A 16,943-nucleotide genomic window follows, 5' to 3' on the forward strand; every position below is an offset into this window, starting at 1 on the left:
GTGTTTCGGGTCACGCTGTTGGCTGCCCCCGCCCCCTTCTTTCCTCTGCCAAAGTGACATTCCCCGGGGCCGGCAAGGGCTCCAGGAAGCTGGCAGTCCCTGCCCTCGAGCTGCCCAATGGGAATCTCCTTTACCTATTCCAGGCACTTCCATATCCTCAGTTACATTTCATTCTCTCATCACAGTCCAGCAAATCGTGAGTACAGCCTCTATCTTACAGACAGAGAGCTGAGGCCCAGCAAGGGAGGGTAGCTTGCCTGAGGTCACACAGCAAGTGTGGGGCTGAGAACATGAAAACTGATCCCCAGCCCAGTATCCACTCCCCACTTCCCAACCAAACCCAAACTCAACCATGGACAAGGATCAGAAAAGTGTCAGTCCCTCAGTCATGTGAGACTCCATGGACTACAGCCCACCACGTTCCTCTGTCCACGGAATTCTCCAGGCAAGAATACTGGGGTGGGCACCTTTCCTTTCTCCAGGGGATATTCGTGATCCAGGGATTGAACCCGGGTTTCCAGCATTGTGGGGAGATTCTTTACCATCTGAAACACCAGGGAAGCCCAACAAGGGTCAGGCCTGATGGCAATCCCACCCTCTCCAGTTCATCCATTCATTCAACAAATACTGGAACTTCCCAGGCACCAACTAGGTTGGCCCTGGCCAAAGCCCACCCACCTCCTGTTTTTGTAAATAAAGCTTTGTTGGAACACAGCCACTCCCCTCCATCTGTTTATGTGATGATCGCTTTCTGCTGCTGGCAAAGTTCAGTCAAAACAGAGACCACCTGGCCCCCAGGCTTAATATATTTACTACGGAGCCCTTTGTAGAAAGAGTGTGCCCAGGGTCACATTATGACTTTCTAGGTACTTTTGCACCTCGGTGAATCCTTCCTTGTAAAAAACTATATATATTTATGTACACATGAATCTGAGTCCCCCTAAAACCAAATGTCCTCACTGAGTTTATGATTAATATCTCTATCCAAAACCTGACCCACCTGCCCTGTCTCTTCTGACTTCAACCTCTTTCTTGTACCCTCTGATCTCCGTCCTGTGCTAACTGAGCCCTAATCAACCTGAGCCAGATGACTCAGATTGCTGTTGTCTGTAACATCATTAATGTTCTAAGATTGCTATTATAGATTCATCATTAGTATACAAATCTGGGTTGTTTCTGCAGGGCAAGATGAGCTCACAGACAAGCCCCCTAGCCCCACCTGAGCCATGGACCACCTGGCCAGAGAATCATAAGCTCAAGACATCCTGATTCCCAAAAGTGTGATTAAGAAATGTCACAGAATGTCACAAGACAAGGATTAATCACAGTTCCTTTGTTGTTAACCTTTAAAACACCCTTAACTCAAAGACCAAGATGGAGTGGATCTGAGGCTTGGCTGCCACTTCCTAGCTTGGTGCCCTGCAAATAAAGCCTTATTTTGCAGCACACTCGATACACTCGGCTGTCAGAGTTGGGCTGTCTGCACTGCACTGTGGGCACAGGAGTTCTTGCTCGGTTACCTACACATAAAATTATGGATTTAGATATAGATATAGCAATGTGTGTGCTTAGTCACTCAGTCATGCCTTTGCAGCCCCATGGACTGCAGACCCCACAAGTCTCTGTCCATGGAATTTTCCAAGTAAGAATCCTGAAGCGGGTTGCCATTTCCTACTCCAGGGGATCAAATAGATATACTTAATTATGTTTTATGACCCTGTTAGTAAAAAGACAAATATAATCTAGGCATGATTGTATTCTTTTTCTATTGTTTTAAACCAATTCCAACATTTCCATGAGCCCCTGGACCTCTTGTGGACCCCAGGCACTTCACCTGCTCTGCCTCATGGGAAGTCAGCCCTGAGTTGGCCACAGGTGGACCCCATATTGCTGTGAGTAGAGCCCCAAAAGGAGACACCCCAGTGTTTAGCCCTCACCTTGGTCCTTACCCCAGCAGTAGGGGTTGCATGGAGAAGTTTTCACAGCTCTGAAGGGAACTGTTCAGGACTCAAAGTGATTGCATACATTTCTTAGGATGAAAAATTGCATTCCCTTTCAAATGCCTATATTTTGTATTTTTAAATTTTCAATTAGTTTGGTGGGATAAATAATAGGTGCACACAGGTTAAGAGTATGTTGAATGCCCCCAGCGATTTGCAAAAGAATATAAGGCTCTCTTCTACTCCTGCACCACCACCCTCTTCCTATCGCTGGTGTGAGTCCTTCCAAGCAGACTGCATTTTCAAGATGAGTGCACAGTTTACCACACAGACTGTTCCACTCTTGGCTTTTTTCCCCTCTTAAGTCTACATTCTTATGCATACATTCATCTTGTCTGTATTGAATAGCTCTTTAGTATGCCACTGAATGAATATACCATAGTTAGGATGTGTGGGTATTTCCAATATTTCTCTCTCTCTCTCTTTTTTTTTTTTTTTTCTGATTTCTTCATGTAGCTTGCAGGATCTTAGTTCACTGACCAAGGATTGAACCTGGGCCCCCAGCAGTGGAAACGAGGCGCCCTGACCACTGGACTGCCAGGGAATCCCTCCAGTATTTTTCTTTTTCTTAAAACATAATTTTATTTATTTATGTATTGGCTGTCCTGGGTCTTTGTTCCTGCGCAGGCTTTTCTCTAGTTGCCTCAAGCAGGGGCTTCTCTCTTTAGCTGCAGTGCGTAGGCTTCTCGTTGGGGTGGCTTCTCTCGTTGCGGAGCACGGGCTCTAGAGCAGAGTCGATGTCTGTGGTGCACGGGCTTAGTTGCTCTGTAGCGTGTGGGATCTTCCCGGAGCAGAGATCAAACCCGTGTCTCCTGAATTGGCAGGTGGATTCTCTATCACTGAGCCACCAGGGAAGCCCCCTCCAATATTTGTCTATTACAGCCCTGGAACAGAGAATATGTCTGTACAGACTGGCTATGCCTGAATATTAGGCAACTTTTTTCCCCTCCAAAAAATCTCTCTCAGAAAAGAGGAAGTCCCTTTACTGTATATACAAGTTCTGATAAAGGCTCCCATTACCTGAGGATTTCTGATTCCTTTATTTCAAACAAGGAAGTACTACTTGTGGAAGACACAACAGCCTGAAATGACCTCAGTGAATTCTAATTTGAGATATTTATGGCGGACACTCAACAGAATTGGCTGTGGGGGAGAGAGGAGGCAGAGGCATTTAACACACATGCTGTAATTTTTCCTGGGGATATGACTTCACAGTTGCAAGTGTTAAAATAACACTGTAAACAAATCTTCTTCAAGATTACTTTAGAAAGCAATGCTTCAAAATTAAGAATGTCCCTCACCAGACACCATTAAGAAAATGAAGAGGAAGTCGCAGAGCAGGAGAAGATACCTGCAATCTGTATATCTAACAAAAGATCTGTATCCAAAATGTATAAAGAACATCTGTAAAGCAAGAAGGGGAAAAAGATGATCCAGAAGAAAAATGGGCAGAAGACTAGGTCAGCACTTTATTTAAAAAAAGATATCCTGATAACCAATAAACATACGAACACATGCGTAACTTCATTAGCCATCGGGGCAATGCAAATGAAATCAACAATGCAATCCTGCCATCTACTCACCAGAACGGCTAGAAGGAAAACAGAAGATAATGCCAAGTGTTGACAAGGATGCGGAGCAACCAGAACTCTCATTCCCTGTTGACAGGAATACAAATTATACAACTTTGGAAAACTGTTTAGCATCATATGGGAAAGCTGGACATAGGTACACTCTCTGAGCCAGCAGCCTTGCTCCATATGCAGCAAAAATGCTCACATATATTCATGAAAAGGCATGTTTAAGAAAATTCAAAGCAGTACTATGATATTGTGATTGATAATAAAAAGTATACGTTTGGTCTTCCTCTGGGTTCCTGGCACAAGGCTTCTAAATCTCTTGGAATTTCCTAAGTGATGAGAGTGATAAAGGTATCTTGTTACGCTATTGAAGTGACTTTTGGAAAGCCCCCAGGTAAGCTAAGATTGGGGCAGGTTGTCAAGGGAACCAGCCACAGGATTGGAGGATTGGAGCTTTCAGTCCTACCCCAGTTTCTGGTGAAGGAAGAGGAGTCAGTGATTAAGGTCAGTCACCAATGGCCAATGATTTGCTCTATCAAGCCAACGTAATGAAGCCTCCATAAAACCCCCAAAGGGTGGGGTTTGCAGTGCTTCCAGGCTGGTGAACACATACAAATGTGGGCAGAGTGGTGCTCAGAGAGGACACAGACGTTCTGAGTCTCTTCCCATATACCTGCCCTATGCATCAAGTCCATCCAGCTATTCCTGAGTTGTTATTGAGTCACTCAGTCATGTCTGACTCTTTTGCGACTCCATGAACTGTAGCTCACCAGGCTCCTTTGTCCGTGGGATTTTCCAGGCAAGAATACTGACATGGATTGCCACTCCCTTCTCCAGGGAATCTTCCTGACCCAGGGATCAAACCTGGGTCTCCTGCATTGGCAGGTGGGTTCTTTACCATCTGAGTCACTAGGGAAGCCCAAAACAAGTCTAGTAAAATGTAAATTGCAAAGCCTACATAGTGGGTCAATGGATGGTCATTGTACAATTCTTTCTACTTCTTTGTATGTTGAGAATTTTCATAATAAAATGTTTTGGGTGGAAAGAGGCTCAGTAATCAAGGATGTGTAAATTATGAGAGTCTATCTGCCACCCCCTGGATCAAATTAGAGCAGGACTCTATCTTCTACTCTCTGGATTGACAAAGATGTTAAAGACTGAGGGTACAATAGGCACACAAAAGTGTGGGGATTCTCACACTAGGTGGACGGAACCGTGGTGGTATCCCCGCAAAGCCGCCAGCCCTGACACCCTGGGTGTTTCCTTCCTATCCCCTTCCTGCCCTGATATTCTTGTTCTTTACATACGATGTATATCAACGTTGTATCCTGTTTTCCCCTCAGCTTGGCATCAACATTTCCCCCCTTCTTTAAAAACTCTTTGTAAACACTGTGCTTAAAAGAAAACAGGTATTGCAGGATTTGGGGCGGGGGTTGTGTGTATGTGTTTAATGGTTACAAAGTTCACTGTGGAAAAATTAGAATTTCAGAAAAGAACAAAGAAGAAATAAAAATCCCCCGATACTCTCCGCTTTGACCTTTTATCGGTACTCTTTTCTGTCCCGTCTGTGCACATGTGTGGAGACACACACACATTTTTATGTTTGTGTGTATTTGAACAAAATTGGGATCCTATAGGATATCGTGTTTTATTGTTTGCTTTTCTTAATAAAACTCTTCTGGGGAATGGTTTTACAGGCTGCCTGGTTCTCTAATGAGAGATCTTGTTGTTTCTCCATTGTTGGGGTTTGGGTAGGGTCAGCCTGGTGCTCACCACGCCCTTGGGGAGCCCAGAGCAGGGACAGGCCCAGTGACACCCATTTAGAGATGTGTGCACCTCTTGGGTCAGAGAGCCCAGCTGAAGCACCCCCTGATCCGGGGGGAGCCTCCTTGGCCTGGCCGCTGGCCCCTGGTCTGGCTGCCCCAGCTGCTCCCATCACTGCCTGGGTCCAAGCTCAGCTGGGAGCCGAGCCCATCACGGCTCTTCCCTCGGGGGTTCCGCTGCCTGTCCTGGCGTGTGCTGGCCTGTCCTGAGCTGCCCTTGTCTGGGCCGGGTGGGGTGAGGGTGGACCCCGCGGCCTCCGAGGACTGTGGGAAGAGCCGGGCATCTGAGGCCAGTGGCCAGGGAGACTTTGCTTCAGCAGAGCCTTTGGCCTAAGAAGCCTCCTCGGTCCAGCCCTCGGCCTGGAGGAAACCCCTGCGCCCCAGGCCTCATTGTATTGTCAGGATTTCCTGTTTCCTGACCGCCTAACCTATTTATGGGCCACAATGGCCGCTTCCCAGGGGAGGCCCCTACTGTACTTGGGCCTTCTCCACAGATCCCATCGTGGGCCCAGCCTGCCTTTTCTCTGGGGCAGGGACACTGAACGGGTCACCTCACGTGCTAATCCAGTAGGTTGACAGAGCCTGCCAGACATAGCGTGAGGACTCTGAGGCTCCATCTGGGCTCAGCAGGTGCTCCATCGGCCATGAACTCTGTGCGGGGCTGGGTGACGGCTGTCCTAACTTCTCATCTCCTACTTCCCTTCCCTCCACCACAGGTCCACTCCCTGCTCTGAACATGCCCTGCCTTTTCCTGGGTTTCCCTGGTAGCTCAGAAGGTAAAATATTCACCTGCAAGGCAGGAGACCCGGGTTTGAGCTGAGTTGAGAAGATCTCCTGTAGAAGGGAATGGTAACCCTCTCCAGTATTCTTGCCTGGAGAATCCCATGGACAGAGGAGCCTGGCAGGCTGCAGTCCATAGAGTCAGATATAAGTGACTGAGTGCTTTTTCCTGCCCCAGGGCCCTTGCTTGTGTTGCACCTCTGATGTCTCAGGTCCTCAGCAATTAAATCAGGCAAGATTGACTCAATGGACACAAGTTTGTGTAAACTGTGAAGAACAGGGAAGCCTGGCGTGCTGCAGTCCATGACGTCGCAAAGAGTTGCACATGACTTAGCGACTGAACAATAATAAGATACATTACATGAAACAGGCACTGTTCAGCTCAACAATTCTTACTCAACCTTCAAGGCCCCGATTCAAACGTCACCTCATCCAGCAGGTGTTCCTGTGCCCCTAAGACTGCCTCCCCATTCCTCTTCCCCAGCCCTGATATCATTCTATAAGTGAGGCTACCAGGTCAATTCTGAGCTCAAGCTCCCGAAGCAGAACCCGAGATGCAATATTTATGCAAGTGGTTTACTGAGAATCTCAGTTCGTGTGAAAGTGAGGGAAGCAGGGAACAGGGCAAAGGAGGCAGCCCACCCGGATGAGGCTTCAGGAGAGCTCTTGCCTAAGCCTGATCCCGGGGACTCTGGAGGGTGAATGGTTCTGAAGACACCGTGGACTCTGGAGGCTGGGGGACTGCACTGCTATCTGCCCACATCGGTCAGCCTCAGTTCATTACTCCCGGGCATCTGTGGGTTATGCAGCTCCCATCAGCCAAGAGCAGCCTTGGGAGGGGGTGAACTGAGAGCAGCCCACTGCACAGCACCAGGTGCACCAGACCGGGGATCAGGGCGCCTGTGAGCAGTGCCTGCCTCAGGGAGAGTCCAGCGTTCCCACCAAGTGGGAGCTACCCAGGGCTGCTGTGGCATCTGAGGCACCCCAGAGCTCAGAACCGTGCACCAGCAGACAGACGTGACACGTGACAGCTGAGCCCAAGGAGGGCAGCAGCTTCAGGGCTGCTGCTGGCTGACTCAGTGGCCCAAACCCAGGTGTGTGGGATCACCTTGCCCCAGTGCCTTCCCAGGAGGCCCGGGGTCTATGCCACCTGGCCTCATCTCCTCTGGTTGTGTCCCACTTCCCTCCCCTTGGTTGGGCTCGCTGTGCATCCAACAGGCTCAAGGAGAGCTGCAAGCCTCTGTGCCAAGGATGCTCAGGACCTCTCCCCAGCCCTGTCCACCTCCCACTCCTCTCTCTGCCTTGAGCATCATCCCCACACAAGTCACCCCTAGACGGGCAAGTGGAATGGAGTGTTAGTTGCTCAGTCGTGTCTGACTCTTTATGACATTAGGGACTGTAGCCTGCCAGGCTCCTCTGTCCATGGGATTCTCCAGACAAGAATACTAGAGTGGGTTGCCATTCCCATCTCTAAAGAATCTTTCTGACCCAGGGACCGAACCCAGGTCTCCTGCTTTACAAGTGGACTCTGAGCCACTAGGGAAGTGGCAAGCAACTCCCTAAATAACCTCCTCCTCCTGGAAGCCTCCCCAGACCCAGACTCAGGAAATAGGTGATACTGGGGAAGGGGCATGGTTTGGGCTACTTCCTGTCCCCTGCTGGTGGGTAGGGGGCGGGGGTGGGATGGGGATGGGGGGTAGGAGGTAGTCTCCAGGCTGACCAACCAAGGAACTGTTCTCAGCGGCCTTGGCCATCCAGCCAAAGGCCATGGGGTTTAGACCCTGATGAGGGGGGTTGGGGTACAAAGCTGCTGGAGAAGGGCTGGGTCCCTCCAAGCAGCCTGTGGGGGGAGGCATTCATGTCCTGGAAAGGGGTGGGGCCAAAGGGGTGTCGAGAAGCCTCACTCAGCATCCTTACCCTGCTCACCCTCTGTTCGGGGAGGTGTGGAAAAAGTGGCAGGGTTGGGGGCAGGCAGAAGAGCAGGAGGAAGGGGAGTGTGCCTGTGTTGATAACCCTACCAGGAACCAGTCTATGCTTAAAGGAAGGAAGAGAGAAAAACAGCCCACATCCGGGACCACCAGGCAGGAAGCCAGAACCCCAGCCCTGCCTCACGTGCTTTGCAACCTGAAGCTCCAGGCCCCTGGGCCTCAGGCTCCTCAGATGAGTGACAAGGAGTTGGAGCCCATGGCCTCTGGGGATCCTCTAGGCAAGAAAGGGCCCTGGTCCCTCGAGAGAGGCTGCTCTTCACAGGGGCAGGACAAGGAGCCTCAGAGCCCTGGAGGGAGGAGGAGGCGCCCAGGGGCAGTACCTGCATCAGTCAGACTGGGCTCCAGTCTCAGGACAGCCACTGGCCCATCTCTGAGCTGGGAAAGGGGGACAGTAATAGCAGCACCTGTCACCAGAAATGGTATGAGTGCAGTGGGTATCCAGGGGCCTCAGGGACATGTTCCTGCTCCGCTCATCTTGGCGTCTGTGACCCTTACATCAGCCCTATTAAGGAAGCGAGACAAGGGCACGCCCATATCTCAAACGACAAAACTGAGGCTCCAGGTGCTCGGCTCAGGCTGCTCCTTTCCCTCTGATGCACCCTGCCTCTCCCACACCCATGGCTGCAGGCGATGATGGCCAGGCAGCACCTGTATGCATGTGTGTGCACACACACACTCACACACACACTCACACGCACACACCCTGCCCCCTCTGCAGGGCCACCATGGGTTCAGCTCTGCTGAGGTGGGAGTCGGGAGCACAGCACGATTTTTCCAGCTGCTGGGCTCCTCCTGCCAAAAGGGGAGGGGGGAAGGAATGGAGCTGGTTCCAGGATGGGGTAGGGTGGGGTGGAGGGGTGAAGTGGCGGGAGGCTGCCTGTTCCATGGAAGGATGGGTTTTTCCCTGGAAACTCTCCTGCCCTCCACCCCCTCCCCCAGCTGCCTTTTCCTGGAACAAAGGCTGGGGGTGAACAGGAGCTGGTCCCACCTGGACAGATGCTGTGACTCCTGCCAGCCCACCTTGGTCCCAGAGTTCTGGCCCCAACCCCATCGGGGAACTCAGGCCCCTGACCACCACCCTGCCTCACAGGGGGAAACCAAGGCAGATGGTCAGAAAACCACCTTCCTCCAAAATATTGGATCCTGTCATCCCAGAATAGGATGGTGCAGCCCACACCCTTGGAGAGGTCTTGGTGGCCAGCCCCCTGCCTCGGGAAGACCAGGGCTCCAACGAGGGGGCACTTCGTTCTGAGGGCCTGTTCTGTTGTTTTATCAAAAAGTTCCTGCTTCTGTGCAACTCAATTGTCCCCAGTGGAGGATAGCCCAGCCCCCGCCATGCCCGCACCTCCCTCCCTGGCCAGCGAGGATTGGGGTGGGGTTGTGGGGTGTGGGGCGGGCAGTGGGAGGTCAAGGCTGGGGAGGTCTGGGGAGAAGGCCTCTGGCTTTTCACCTGCTCTGCTTTCTGCTCTGGCTCTGGCTCTGGCCTCGGTGCCCTCATCCTCCTCTTCCCCCACTCTGCCCCTTTCCTGCTTTCTCCCCACCACCCTCTCTCTTCCTCTGAATCTCTCTTGTTCTCGCCTTCGGGTGTGCTCCTCTCTATCCTAGGTGCTCTCTCACTTTCACTTTCCTTGGCTTTCTCCTTCACTGCCTCGGTCCGTCTCTCTTTTCCTCTCTCTCTCTGCTTTGCTCACCCCTCCCGGTGTCCCCGTCTCTCCCCCTAACTCTCCAGCACTCTCCTGCCTGAGAGCCAGCTTCCTGCAGGTATCTCCCCAAATTGTTCCACCAGCTCCTCAGCCTACCCCTCCTCCCTCGGTGCTCCCCCAGGGTCTCACCATCCCCCGCCCGGGGCCGCCGTGTGCTCCCCACTTCCACCTGTCTCCCTCCAAAGGCAGGTCTCTGTCCAGGAGAGAATGTCAGAGCTGCAGTGCGAGGGACCTGACACAGATTAGGGCTGAGAAATCCAGGTAAAGATGAGCCTGGAATGAACAGACCCAAGAAGAGGCCAGCAGAGGTGGCACCCCAAAATAGCAGAGCTGGGGTGGGGGGATTCTGAAATTACCAGCACAACCCCTGCCTTTTGCAGCTGGTAAGTCGGGGCGCCCACTGCGGGGTCCTGGGCAGGCAGCCCCCTGACCCAGTGGTGCAGAACTCTCTGGTTGATGCCAGCCCAGCAGGCAGCCCTGTGGCCCAGCAGACTGTAAATCATCACCATTGTCTGGCCTGGCCCCAGTCTCGCCTGTACATTAAAAGGAAGGACACGAATCTCCCAGAATGCGGCCCCTCTGCCCGCCAGTCCAGAGAGGGCTGACGCGGCAGAAGAGAAAAAGGGTCTTTATGCCCACAGGCAGAAGGGCACTACATCCCCTCCCAGTCCCCTGACATTGCCCTCTGGTGAAAGGAGCCTCTGTGATGCTCCCTGAAACGGGCCAGAGCAGACGCAGCATCCTCCCCAGACAGGAGGCAGAACAGGCGGCTGGGGGGGTGTGGGGGTCTCTGCCCCGCAGTGAAGACGGTCACAGGCCACACTGGGGGAGGCCTCTGGGCCCAAGGACCTGAGGAAGAAGCCCTGGGCGGGCAGAAAAGGAGAAAAAAGGCACTCACACGGCAGCACGGAAGCGGGGTTAGAGGGGCTCCGTCCTGTGTCCACACAGCCCTGGCCTTTCACAGCTGCGGAGGAGCGAATTCCTGTGGAACTGGCCGCAGAGGAGGGGCAGACCCCCCGCCCCCTCAGTCTCGCTGACCACATTCTCACCTCCTCCAAGCCTCACCCACTCTGCTTTCCCTGCTTCTTGAGTCACTTGGCACAGCCCATGCAGGTACTTTGCAATGCTGTCCCTCCCACCTAGGATGCTGTTCCCTGAGTCTACACTGTCCCCTTCCCCAGCACCCCCCACCCCTCAGGGCTGGCTCTATTTCCTCTTATCCCACCTCCTCACCTTCCAGTCTACTGTATCACTTGTTATGTCTGTATTTTTATACAAAGCCTTTTAAAAATTATTTATTTATATTTGGCTGCACTGGGTCTTCTTGGCTGCATGTGGGCTTTCTCCAGTTGCAGAAAGCAGGGGCTACTCTCTAGTGGCAGTGCACAGGCTTCTCATTGCAGTGGCTTCTCTTGTTGCAGAGCACAAGCTCTTGGCCCATGGGCTTCAGTAGTTGTGGCACACGGGCTTCGTTGTTCCATGGCATGTGGGATCTTCCCGGACCAGGGATCGAACCTCTGTACCTGCATCGGCAGGCCGATCCTCAACCACTAGACTATCAGGGAAGTCCCTGTTATGTCTGCATTTTGGGGGTCAGTCTCCCCAGTCGCAACGTGAGTTCGATGAGGAAGCCTGCATTCATTTTTCATTTATCTCTTGTCCCAATGCCTGACACACAGTAGGTTCTCAATGACTATATCTTTGAATGAATGTATAGCTCATTTCACTTCTCCTTTCTCCTACCCTGAGGGGGAGGCACAATGGTTCTCCATCCAGAAACTGAGGGATACTTCTCAAGTTATGTAGCGAAAAAGAAGTGGAACTGGGATTCAGATTCAAGGCTATCTCACCCCCACAAAACCATGCCTTTAATCCATGTGTTCACTATCTCCCTGTGACAGCCACCCACACACACCAGGACTTGGCCAGATGGGACCCCAAGGAGAGAAGGGCTTAGCCCCGAGGGAACGTTTGGATGGCCCCATGCCTCCCTTTCAGATTGGATGGGGGGCCCAAGGCCAGGTCCTCCAGCAGAGCTCGGTCCCTGTGAGAACCAGGGAGCAGCTCCCCCGCCCCCCACACCTCACCTCTGCAAGTCTGCCCCTGCCCAGCTGTGCATCATTAGGCTGGGTTCCTCCTCCTTCTGGAAACTTAGCGCCCCTCTTCCCACCCCTCATCAAGTGGGGCAGCAACACCTGCTCAGCAGGTCCACCTGTAAGCACCACAGGTGAGAATGTGCAGAAACGGTTCCCGGGACCAGACTAGAAAGCTGCAGACCCCTCTGCAAAGGCCCGAAGCTGACCAGAACCTGGGGTGGGAAGGGCTCCAGGGAAAGGCTTGGTCCCCCTTGGCCCCCAGCTGGAGGGAGGGTTCAACTTGGGGCTGCCAAAGCCCTGAGTCAGCTGGCCCTGAAGAGCCAGGCAGCCAGGGAATGGAGCACCAGGGGCCCCGGGGGCCTACTCCGTGGGTGGGGACGGTCTCCCCACGGGAGAGTAAAGCCACTCAGGCCAGGAGCCATTGGAATCTGTCTCATCCAAGCCTGATCCAAAGACCTGGGTGATGCTAGCAGTGGTCCCTGAAAAGGGGGCTTCCTTATAAAGGATAAACATGGGGCTGCCAACCTCTCCAGACTGCCTTCATGCCCCCATCCTACCACCCCATCCCCACAAGTCCACAGTGTCCCCTAGGGCCCCTCCGAGCCAGGGACAGGGCCTTAGCGGACAGCGAGCTGGGCCCTTCATCGTGCAGATGGGGAAATCATCTCAGGGAGGAGCAGTGAGCTGCCGGGGGTCACACAGTCAGCCAGCGGGCCCCAGCTCTTTCTGCCCCAGGCCTCTCACCTGGCTTAGCTCCAAGGACAAGCTGCTCAAGAGCAGCTGTCTCTCATGGTGCGGGTTGGATGCTCTGCAAAGGCAAGCTCTGACCCTGGAGTGGAGACCCCAAGAAGTGTATCCTCTCGCCCCATCTCTCAGCACCCCGACCCCAGCCACGTGGAGTTTCTTGCACTTCCTCAAGTTGGCTGTCTGTAGCCTTTGGCCACGCCGTCCCTTCTGCCTGGAAGGTCATCTCCCCTTTCTTTTTCCCAGAAAATCTGTGTCCATCCCTCAGCTCTCAGTGCAAACCGTAGACACGGCTTCCCCCAAGGAGCGCTCCCTCTTCTTCCACTTCCATGAAGCCAGGGCTCTGACGCCCTCTCTGGGTTTCTGCCCAACGTAAAAGCTGCACTCCAGCTCCCAGCACTGTGGCCGGTACACAGCAGGGGCTTCATGTTTGCTCAGGCAGGGAGACTGTGAATGAACCAATGAGCGCCTCACGGTGGAGGGCCTCTAGGATTGGGGGCAGGCCGCAGGGAGTATGGCCCTACTCTCTCAACCTTGCCCGTCTGGATGGAGGGGAGGAGAGGAGGTCCCGCTCTTTCCCCACCACCTTCCTCTCAGAGGGGCCGACTCCATCCCTGTTCTCTTGGGCCCACTTCTCACCAAGTCCAACTGCTAACTGCCCCCTTCTCTATTTCCTTGTTCAGATTCCAGACAGAAGGACTCAATGGCCATGTCCTGGGTCACTGACCAGCCCACAAGTTCATCATCCAATCTCCTTCTGCCAGGGGCCCAGGGGCCACCTCCCAGGCAGCTAATCCACTAAAAAAAATTTTCATTCATTTATTCATTCAAAAAATTTGCTCTGAGCACTAAGATGTGCCAGGCACTATCTTAGGTACTGGGGATACAACAGGGAAGAAATAAGACATGGGCCCTGTCCTTTCAGGCGCACAGTCCTGCGGGCTGGTCTCCCTTTCCTACATTCCTGGGAGCCTCCGTCTTCCTTCCTGGGAAAGATGTCTTTGTTTCTCCTCTCCAAGAAACCCCTTGAAGCAGGCAGAGACACCTGGGCCAGAAAGAGGCTGACCACCATGACATCCATGAGGATGATGAGCTGAGAACAACCGTCACCATGACAACAACCCGCCCAGGGCTGGGTCCTGCCCTAAGCACAGTCCCCTCATGCTTTCAGTGAACCCCGACAACAGGCCTATGAGGCGAACATCACTACTGTCATTCCTGTCGCTGTAAAGCGGGAAGGCTCAGTCGCTGAGTTCACAGGGCTGATAAGCAAGCAGTGGAGCCAGGATGCAAGCCCGCACTGGCACACCCTACAGGGAAGGGCTTAACCACGGGCCACTTGGCTTTTCCAGGCTTACAGGAGGCACATCCATTCATCTCCCTGCCCTACAGTGACCCCACAGGGAGGAAGGCCAGATGTCCCAGAGGCTCTGGTCTCCATCAAACTTGCTTTCTGCTGGGAGGGCAGTGCTGGGGAGGGCCTGCCTGGAAGATAGGGCAGCCCAGTCGCTTACAGGCAGCTCATTCAGTGAGAGACACCCCAACCTCTACCCTGCAGCCCCAGTCCTGGTCACGGGGACTCCCAGGGCCCATTTGGAGAGGCTGTCTCCACCTTCCCCACCCTCTCCAGCTGATGCCGACTACATTCATGACACGGGCTCTGTTTTCTACAGACCATGACCTCCTCCCCAACACCCTCCGTAATTAATCATGGCTCTGGTCCTGCTCGCCCACCCCATGGCCAGGCCCCGACATGGCCATCCACCTCTCCTGGTCAGAAGCCAGTGACCAACTCAAAATAACTATTTCCCTTCCCTCCAACACAACTGTCTTTCCCAGGGAGGACAACAGCTGCAAGGGATTAGGTGCGGGGAATGGAACCAGAGAACCCCCCACCCACCGAGCTGGAGGCTGGGGCCAGGGAACATGGAGTAGGAGCCTGCCCCACCCCAGTGTCCGGCGCCCAGGGCTGCCTGCGCCTGGAATAAAGTCCTCTTCCCCAGGAGCAGGAGCTGAAAGAAGGGAGCAGAGCACCAGCGCCTGCCCCAGCTCAGCCCACCCGTGGCCGGGACTAGGCCCCGCAGCCTGAGGCTACTGCTTGAAAGTCAGGTGTAAAGGCACTGTGTGATCTGGTAACTGGAAGCCAGAGTTCCCCTTTCCAGGCCTCTGCTCCTGTTGTTCCCTCTGCCTGGACTTGGTCTTTCTACTACGGCCTGGTGTCCACAGCTCCTGGCCCCCAAAGTCCTCCTCCACAGAGCCTTCATGTGGTGAAATCTCCCCTCCAATCTGGAGTCTATGGGATGAATAGACTCATTCCCTCATGCCTCTAACAAAAGACGTTACACCTTTTACCTGATCACACAACCATCTCTGATGGTCCTGCTCATGAGAGCGGACCCTGGGTAAGGGCAACTCAGTGAGAGGGCAGGGCCACCCTCAGCTGGAGGAGATAGGGGGCTCTTGGAAGACTCTGGAGTTGAACTGAACTGGACAGGCTTCACTTGGAACAGTGACCCCTCACCCAAGGTCAGCTCAGCCAAAGGGCAAGGGCAGATGTGATGGGGTCGGGGAGCCAGCTCTGAGCTGAGACCCCCAGGCAGGGCTGTGGCACAGGGGCGCCAGCCTCGGTACAGATTTTCCCACCTTGGGGCCTGCGGCTTCTCTGTGGACGGCCCCTCTGTGCCTGTGTCATTCTGCCCTGGGGCCACTCAGAGGTCACCTTGCCCCTCACTCGTACCTGCGGCTCCACCTCACTCCGCAGACAGACACCCATGGTCCCTGTGTCTCTTCCCTGAGATGGCAGGATGGATCATGGCTTTCTCCCTGCAGGTCTTGGTCACGAGGGCTCTCAAGCCACACTTTCAGGCCAGCCCCTCCCTCAGCAAACACGAGAGCGAGAGCTGGTGTGTCGACACACCTTTGTCAGGCAGGAGGCACGTCGCCCTCCCACCCCCAGCCTGTCACGTCCGGATGAGGTTACACAGTGACCAAGGTCAGTGATCGAGGTCAGGAGTAAAAGGCGACGCTCACCTCCTCATAGGTTTTGAATTTGCGTCCCACTCCTAAGGCTCATCACCTAAAATCCACCCTAAGTGTTTGTAACTAAGCCTCCAATCCCTTGTGGCTCAAAGGGAGGCCCGTGGATCAGCAGCATTAGCACAACCTGTTAGCTTATTAGAAATGCAGAATTTAGGGGCTCACATCAGACGTGCTGAATCCAAACTCGCGTTTTAACAAAATCCCTAGATGATTCCTAGGCAACATTAACGTTTGAGAAGCCTGCTCAGATCCACTTTTAAGGAAACGATTCTGCTACACTGAACTTTTTTGTATGTCCGACTCTTTGGGACCCCATGGATTGTAGCCCGCCAAGCTCCTCTGTCCACAGGATTTTCCAGGCAAGAATACTGGAGTGGGTTTCCATTCCCTTCCCCCTGGGGATCTTCCTGACCGAGGGATGGAACCTGTGTCTCCCGCATTGCAGGCAGATTCTTTACCGTCTGAGCCACCAGGGAAGACCCTTTTTTGACAGTGGTGGTAAAATCTTGTTTTGTTGAAATAAGCATTTAAAACAGCATTGTCCCATCAAAATTTCCTGTATCTGCATTGCCCAATATGGTGGCCATCAGCCATGTGTAGCAGCTACAGAACGCTTGAGATCTGGCTAGTATAACAGAAGGATGGAATTTCAAATTTATTTTAAATTAATTAAAAGTTAATTTAAATAGACACAGGTGGCTAGTGGTTACTGTATTAGCATGAACCCACTTCATTTTCTTCAGGTCTGCCAACCCAGGAATCTGCTGCCTGGCTCCCTTCCCCAAGAGAATATGCACAGCCCTGAACTCCTTGTTACAGTATGAAACCGTGATACAAGAAGAAACACGGATTCTGGTCTTTGGCCCCAGCTCTTGGCCAGAGCTCCTAAAACCTCTGCAGTTTTGTAAACTCCTAAGCAGCAAAGGTGCTTCTGTTCTGATATTTGGCCTTTGACCTCAGTTCCTAATACAGAGGTCTAAATCCCTGGGAATTTTCTGGGTGATAGGAATGTTTTGTTCTAAAGAAGTGACTTTTGGTGGGTTCCTGGATGGGAGCTGGTTACCTGGAAGACCAAACCATAATTAGAAGTTAGCCCCTCCCCATCCTCTAGGGAGAAGAGTGTGGCTAGAGATTGAGTTAACCATTAACCACACCTACGTGATGAAGCCTCCATAGAAATCCCTAAAGTA

At 53.1% G+C, this 16,943-nt stretch overlaps 1 long non-coding RNA gene across 2 annotated transcripts; it reads right to left on the reverse strand.

The window, feature by feature from the left end:
- Positions 1 to 2,087: 2,087 nt before the first annotated feature.
- On the reverse strand, positions 2,088 to 15,556 carry LOC147353315 (uncharacterized). 2 transcript variants are annotated; one of them, XR_015145527.1, is made up of 3 exons: positions 15,452 to 15,556; positions 3,584 to 3,658; positions 2,088 to 2,884 (listed from the first exon to the last, which is right to left on the reverse strand). It is a non-coding gene; the product is annotated as an uncharacterized LOC147353315 (long non-coding RNA). The 2 variants fall into 2 exon arrangements; XR_015145526.1 differs by lacking the exon at positions 15,452 to 15,556 and adding an exon at positions 10,773 to 10,945.
- Positions 15,557 to 16,943: the final 1,387 nt, after the last annotated feature.

The sequence above is a fragment of the Bos grunniens genome, chromosome 18, assembly GCF_055505025.1.
Source record: "Bos grunniens cultivar Pamir isolate PY7600 chromosome 18, Bosgru_T2T1.0, whole genome shotgun sequence".
In the NCBI taxonomy this organism is placed as follows: domain Eukaryota; kingdom Metazoa; phylum Chordata; class Mammalia; order Artiodactyla; family Bovidae; genus Bos; species Bos grunniens.